This window comes from Myotis davidii, unplaced genomic scaffold (assembly GCF_000327345.1).
Source record: "Myotis davidii unplaced genomic scaffold, ASM32734v1 scaffold419, whole genome shotgun sequence".
Lineage (NCBI taxonomy): Eukaryota > Metazoa > Chordata > Mammalia > Chiroptera > Vespertilionidae > Myotis > Myotis davidii.
Genome location: NW_006294998.1, coordinates 1,137,664 through 1,145,141, shown reverse-complemented (window position 1 = coordinate 1,145,141; position 7,478 = coordinate 1,137,664). Strand labels below are relative to the sequence as shown.

The 7,478-nt window shown below is 41.6% G+C and overlaps 1 pseudogene; it reads left to right on the top strand.

The window, feature by feature from the left end:
- The first annotated feature begins 661 nt into the window (after positions 1 to 661).
- LOC102756595 lies at positions 662 to 2,109 on the top strand (annotated as a pseudogene).
- Positions 2,110 to 7,478: the final 5,369 nt, after the last annotated feature.

Below are 7,478 nucleotides of genomic sequence, written 5' to 3'. Positions count from 1 at the left end.
TCAGGGGATCTTAGAGGCTCCCTCACATTTGATATTAAGAAAACAAATAAATAAAAGAATAGGCAATCTCTTTTATCATGTTTATCTCCAGGAACTGGTTTATACATCTTGTCAAAATAAGAGCACTTAGGTAAAAGCTCTTGCCCTAGCTGGGTGGCTCAGTTGGTGGTAGCAACATCCAGTCCACCAAAAAGGTGGTGAGTTTGATTCCTGGTCAGAACACATACCAAGTTTTTGGGTTCGATACCCACTCAGGGCATGTACGGGAATTAACAGACCAATGTTTCTCTCTCAGATTGATATTTCCCTCTCTCTCCCCCCATCTTCCTCTCTCCCTAAAATCAATAAACATATCCTCCAATGAGGAATAAAAAAAAGAAAAGAAAGAAAAAGAAGGAAAGCTCTTATGTTATTAAAGGGAAAAAAGAAAAACTTTGCATAACTGCAAATATTTTAAACAACTGAATATTCTAACTCCAAAGAGCTGTATGTGAAGTATTGACTAAGAAAGTCAGTCATTGAGAACAATGAGCAGTTGGGCGGTGACGGGTGACGCTTGGCGCGTGAGCCGCGACTTTCACGGTCTGGTTCCGCCCTCTTCTGGCTGCCGACCCTCCGGGGCTCGTGCTGAGACGTCTTTCCCAGAGTGCTCTGCGCCGTGAAGAAGCGGCTCCCGGGAACTGGGGGCGTTTTGCGTTGGCTGGAGCCGGAGTAACAAGATGGCGGCGTTGGCGGAGTGACAGGGGTCCCTCCGGGCGGGAGCCGGCGGCAGTGGTGGCAGCGGTATCACCGCCCTAACCCAGCGCGCCCCTTTTCCAGCCCGCGACGTCGCCGCGAGAGCGAGGCAGTGGCGGCCGCCCGGACACAAGTGGCCCAGCCGGGGAGCCTCGAGAACCCCGCACAAACTGCCGCCGAGCAAAAAGAAACCTGACTGGGCGGCCGTGATCGGGTTCCCCTCGGCGGATTCGCGGCCCTGTGACGCCGGAAGCCGGGGAGCTCGGTTCCCTGCCGCCCTCCTCCGCAGCCTTGCTCAGGGGACCAGCCCAGCGGCCCGCGTCCTCCTCTCCGAGGTGTCGGGGCTGGGCCCCGGCCTCCGCCTTCGTCTCCCACGATGGCGAGCCGCAGCGGCTCCAAGGCCGAGTTCATTGTCGGAGGGAAATACAAACTGGTACGGAAGATCGGGTCTGGCTCCTGCGGGGACATTTATCTGGCGATCAACATCACCAATGGCGAGGAAGTGGCCGAGAAGCTCGAGTCCCAGAAGGCCCGGCACCCGCAGTTGCAGTACGAGAGCAAACCCTGTAAGATTCTGCAGGGCGGGGTTGGCATCCCCCACATACGGTGGTGGGGTCAGGACAAAGACTACAATGTGCTAGTCATGGATCTTCTTGGACCCAGCCTTGAAGACCTCTTCAATTCCTGTTCAAGAAGGTTCACAATGAAAACTGTACTTATGTTAGCTGACCAGATGATCAGTAGAATTGAATATGTGCCTACAAAGAATTTTATCCACAGAGACATTAAACCAGATAACTTCCTAATGGGTATTGGGCGTCACTGTTATAAGTGATTCCTTATTGATTTTGGTTTGGCCAAAAAGTACAGAGACCACAGGACAAGGCAACACAAACCATACAGAGAAGATAAAAATCTCACTGGCCCTGCCCGATATGCTAGCATCAATGCACATCTTGGTATTGAACAGAGTCGCCGGGACGACATGGAATCGTTAGGATATGTTTTGATGTATTTTAATAGAACCAGCCTGCCATGGCAAGGATTAAAGGCTGCAACAAAGAAACAAAAATATGAAAAAATTAGTGAAAAGAAGATGTCCACTCCTGTGGAAGTTTTATGTAGGGGTGTCCTGCAGAATTTGCCATGTACTTAAACTATTGTCGTGGGCTGCGCTTTGAGGAAGCCCCGGATTACATGTATCTGGGACAGCTCTTCCGCATTCTTTTCAGGACCCTGAACCACCAATATGACTACACATTTGATTGGACAATGATAAAGCAGAAAGCAGCACAGCAGGCAGCCTCTTCAAGTGGGCAGGGTCAACTGTGCATATACCAATTTTTTGTTAAAATTGTTTTCTTTGAACTATAGTGTTTTGAGATCTCATTTCAGAAGAACAGCATGAACAGTCTTCAGCCGCAGTTGTAATAATGGTTGTAAATGCTCACAATTATGCATTCTTAGGGTTTATCCACCCCTGGGGTTTGCATTGTTCTCTTAAAATGGTTGGCTTCTTGTTTGCAAGTCAGCTGATACGTTAGCAACCAAAGATTCCAGTGTTTGAGCATATGAAAGACTGCCTGCTTACCTGTGCTAGAAGTAACAGCATCTAAAGTGAAGACTTAAGAAAAACTTAGTGACTACTAGATTATCCTTAGGACTCGGCATTAACTCTATAATGTTCTTGGTATTTAAAATAAAAAGCATATTTGTCACAGAAATTACTTAACATCTTAAAACTGAATATGTATGTATATTGCTTAGATAAATGTAATCACTGTAAACATCAAAAAAAAAAAAAGAAAGTCAGTAATTATCTTCACTGCTATTACATTGAGCAGGCTTTTCCACTACTTACATTCAGCAATATAGACCATGCTGGAGAGAGGGAAAGGGTCACACCAGAGCATTCATAAGCAGTATAATTGTTTTATTTTTATTGAATTTATTGGTGTAATACTATTTCATAACATACCATCTGTACAATAGACTTTAAATGGGTTTTGGGAAGATAGTATTCAAAAAGTATGATTGTTATCCTATCTAATAAAAGACAAAAATGGTAATTGGCGTACGACTGATACCCTTTTCATTGGCTAATCAGTGAGATATGCAAATTAGTCGACAGCCAAGATGGCGGCTAATTTGCATATGTCAGCCCCAAGCCTCAGACTGAAGCTTTAGGCTGGGGCCTGGCCAGAGCCATCCAGGGATCATTGATGGCGGCAGCGGCAGGAAACCAGGCGGAGCCAGCCAGCTATGCTTGATGGCTGCAGCGGCAGGGAGCTGGGGGTGCTCCAGCCAGCCAGGGATCCTTGATGGCAGTTGCAGCGGGGAACGAGGTGGAGCCAGCCAGTGATTGGTGGCGGGGAGCTGGGGGTGCCCCGGCCCAGGCCTAAAACCTCGGCCTGAGGCTTTAGGTTTGGGCCGGGGAGGAGCCAGCCAGCGATCATTGAGCCAGCGATCATTGATGGTGGCAGCGGTGGGGAGCTGTGGGTGACCCGGCCCAGGGCTAATAACTCACCAGAGGCTTTAGTCCTGGGCAGGGGCCATACCGGCAATTGGTGCGAACTACAGAGGAAACACCTTTTCTGACTGCTGACTGGCTAAGCTCCCTGTATGCCACTGGTAATATTCTTAGTAACTTGGGTAATGAGAGTCCAAATAGGTGATGTAGGGCTTTTTTACTACACTCCTGGAGAAAAAAAGGAAGTTCTGCTGCTGGAGGGTTAAGAAATGTCATATCCTGCCCTAGCTGGTTTGGCTCAGTGGGTAATACCTCAGCCTGCCCAACACAGATTCTGGGTTCAATTCTGACCAAGGGCATGTATCTAGGTTGCAGGTTCCTCCCTGGTCCAGGCCCAGGTCAGGGCTCATGCAGGAGGCAACCAATCAAAGTGTTCTTCTCACTTTGATGTTTCTCTCTGTCTTTCCCTTTCCCTTCCACATTCTCTAAACATCAATGGAAACATATCCTCAGGTGAGGAGCAGGAAGAAGGAAGGAAGGAAGGAAGGATAGATTTTTTCATGGTAAAGGGACTGGAGTCTGTGTTGATGAAAACATCTTGGTGGCTGCCATGACTGGCAGTGGCTGCAACAGTGCAGTGATGGGGCTGCGGCCTTCCCCTGATCAGCCTGGTTGACTCCCACAAAGGGAGGCTAGACTGTGGCTTAGGCCCACTCCCCAAGGGGAGCAGGGAGCAGGCAGTAGGACATCCCCTAGGGCTCCCAGTATGTGATGGGGGCAAGCTGGGCTGAGGGACCACCCCCCCCGCCAGTGCACCAATTTTTGTGCACCGGGCCTGTAGTCAATTATAAAAATCATGCAATATGTAAATACCTTCTTAAATCAGCAAGAACTGATAGAAATGGATGGAGCTTACATATTTGAACCTAATAGTCATTATTTACAAAGTACTGTGCTAGAGATGTTTGAAATATTGTTAGAGCTAAAATGGAGGATGGCAGAGGTGTTGGGAGAAGGGAAGCCCAAGATTCAGCAAGTTACATGACCAAGGGCCTTCTTATGCGCAGTTCTCAAAGAGGTCTACGGCCAAAGCTTATTAAATACTGAGTTAAAGGAAGTAATGAGTGCTGAAAGTGATCCCTTTAAGTAGGAGGTCTTCAATGGATTGATTCTATTTACATTATTTCTAATGGGAAGAATGATTTGGTTTTTTAACAGATCACTTTTTAAACAGCATTATGGAACAAATTTAAGTTTGAAAACTGAGGTTCTACTGTACTAGTTTTATTATTTAGTTCCTCATGAATCAACCTTTAGCATCATTGGTCACTTTAAAAAAATTATTTTATTCATTTATTCTATTTCATTTTTTTAGAGAGAGGTAGGGCAAGGGAGAGAGAGATAAGCATCAATGTGAGAGGAACCATCAATCAGCTGCCTCCTGCATACCCCCTACCAGGAATTGAGTGACAACCTGGACTTAGGCCCTCCCTGTCCGAGAACTGAACCCACAATGCCTCAGTGCACAAGATGATACCCAACCAACTGAGTCACACTGGCCAGGGTTTGGTAATTTTTATTATACCTTCAGGACATAAAAAAAATTTAGTACTTTAGTTTCCTATAACATACTAAAATTTCTAAATTTATGTAGCAACTACATATATTTAATCATCACACAAGTATCTTCATGTGATAGAGTAAATGGGACTTTTATTTATTTTAATATTTTAATAGCACTGGAGTTTCCAGAGAGTTTTTATATTCATAAAAAATGCTCTAAAAAGCAAAAACCTATAATTCCAATTCCAATTAAAGAAAGTGATTTTTATAGTTCTGAATCTATTTTGGTGAAGAAAACAATATGCTAAATGGCTAATTTGATAACAATTATTCCTTTCATTTATATGGTGCTTTATATTAGTATTTAAAATGTTTTAATTTGCACAATCTTGTTTGAACCTTGCTAAAATCTCAGCAGATAGAGAAAATGGCAGAGATAAATCTCACTTGGGCATTATTCTATCCAGGCACATTTTGACTAAAGAAAACTAAAACCAAGCCTACTGTGTATTTCCTTGCATCGGGTTAGTAACAATCAATGCCTTTAACTCAATTTAGATCCTTCTGTGACAATTTCCACAGGATGAATCACAATGTGTTCAGGTTATATTACTCTGTCATAACACACTCGGTATTCCTGTTTTTTTATTTAAGAATTATGTGAATTGAATAGTGATTTGCAAGCTCTAATAACTGATGAAAAATAAACTGCATTCAATTTTTTATCTTACATAATACTAGCGTGCCTCTCATCTATTTAAGGACAGAGCTGTGCTGGAACAAAGCAAGGACCATTAATCACAGCAGCATGGTTAAGGCATAGACCTTTTCTCAGAGAACTTATTTGGGTCATCCCAATTGATCTCTTCTTATCATTAGAAATAGTGATTTCGCTTGTGATAACTAATGGAATATTTCTGCTGTGCTGTATTCTAAGCAGTGTCCCAGTTCTGCACTATTCTTAGCAAGTCAGTCCTTCTGAAAGGCATACTGCCAGCTTGAACACAAACAGCTTGCCTGATAAACTATACCTGCAACATTATTTGTCTTATGCTGTCCTCAAAATGTTTAGATCAGTAACATTTTGCCATGATGAGTTTATTTTCTCTCCATCTAAGATAAGAAAAAGCACAAAAAACACCTTGATGCCAGATTGTCCTTACCTGTGTAATTAATTCTACCTACAGATGCCATAGCAGTGTGTCACTTATGCCAATCATTGGAAGAACATCACTGAAAGGCAAGAAGCAAGAGATAGGCTTTAAAAGAAGACCGACATGGTCCCTAGTCAGGTATCAGCCATTATCTCTGAAGCTATATCTGAACCCAGTAAACGTCAATTTTCTCAAATAAGAAAGCAAATATACTTATACATCTACAGGGTTATTATAAGGATCAAATGAAATGAATGTATTCAGAATGCTTTATAATATCTGTGGAATGAAAATATTGGCATAGTTTTCAAGATGTGTATATAACTAATTTGTTGTAATAATTTTCTGTTCTGTACAACAAATTCACAAACTTTGTGGTTTGAAAAATGAACATTTATTACCTCACTAGAGGCCCAGTTCACAAAATCTGTGCGCAGAGGGCAGGGGGGTGAGGTTCCTCAGCCCCACTCTGGAATCCCTCTTGCAATCCGGGACCGCTGGCTCCTAACCGTTCGCTTGTCTGCCTGTCTGATAGCCCCATAACTGCTCCCCCCTGCCAGCGTGATCATCAGAAATCAGTTTTCTAGAAGCACTAAAATATGCTTATAAATATATAGGACATTTATCATAGATTAGTTAGTTTTATGTTGTCTTATGTTAGAAATATTGGATATTTATAATTATTTTCTTACTATGAATAACTGAATAACAAATATTTTATCTATATAATTTTATCTAAACTATTTTTTTCTAGATTTAGGATTATTAGATATGAAATATAATTACTTGGCCAAATAAAAATTGAAATAGCTTTATGGCTCTCTGTTTTCCAAATATTTTCAAAAACATCATCAAGATGCTCATTTAGTCATACTCTTACTAGCTCTGAAAATATCTACTACTTTTGTATTAATAACATTTCTTTACATTTCCCTTTCCTATCCCACGCTCCTCTCACAATGAAGTTCTTTTCCAATTTCTGAACTTTGTTCAGAGCTTCCAGTCAGTTCTCACTTTCTTAAAGTTTGTTACTTGACATAGTCTGGATGATATAATAAGTGCAAAGAGTTAACCTCTAACAGGAGAGATATTTACATTTCTGCAATCTTTTTAACCTCTTTATAAGTATTTTTATATCACTCAGAGGATAGTAAACACAAGTAACATTTTATCAAAATAATTTTAATTATATGTCTAAAATTAATCATGACAACTAATTATATTTTTAGTTGTCATACATAAAGCTAAAGATGTAAAACAATAATTGCTCAGCATATTTAGGAGGCCCCAACTACCTTTTGAGCATAGTTTAGAAGGTTTGAATTTTATGAATTGCTTTGATTTGCTAGCATATTTGAAATGTAAAATTATATTAACAAGCACTTTAAGACAGTATCTCTTTAAAGTGGCACATGTAATAAAAAATGCAGAGTTTAGACTATAATTTGACAAAATTTAGTTCTACTTCATACAGGGCAGGGCAAAAGTAGGTTTTCAGTTATAAGTATGCAAAATAGAGTTTATCCTTGTGTTACTATTTATTGATTATTGTGTTG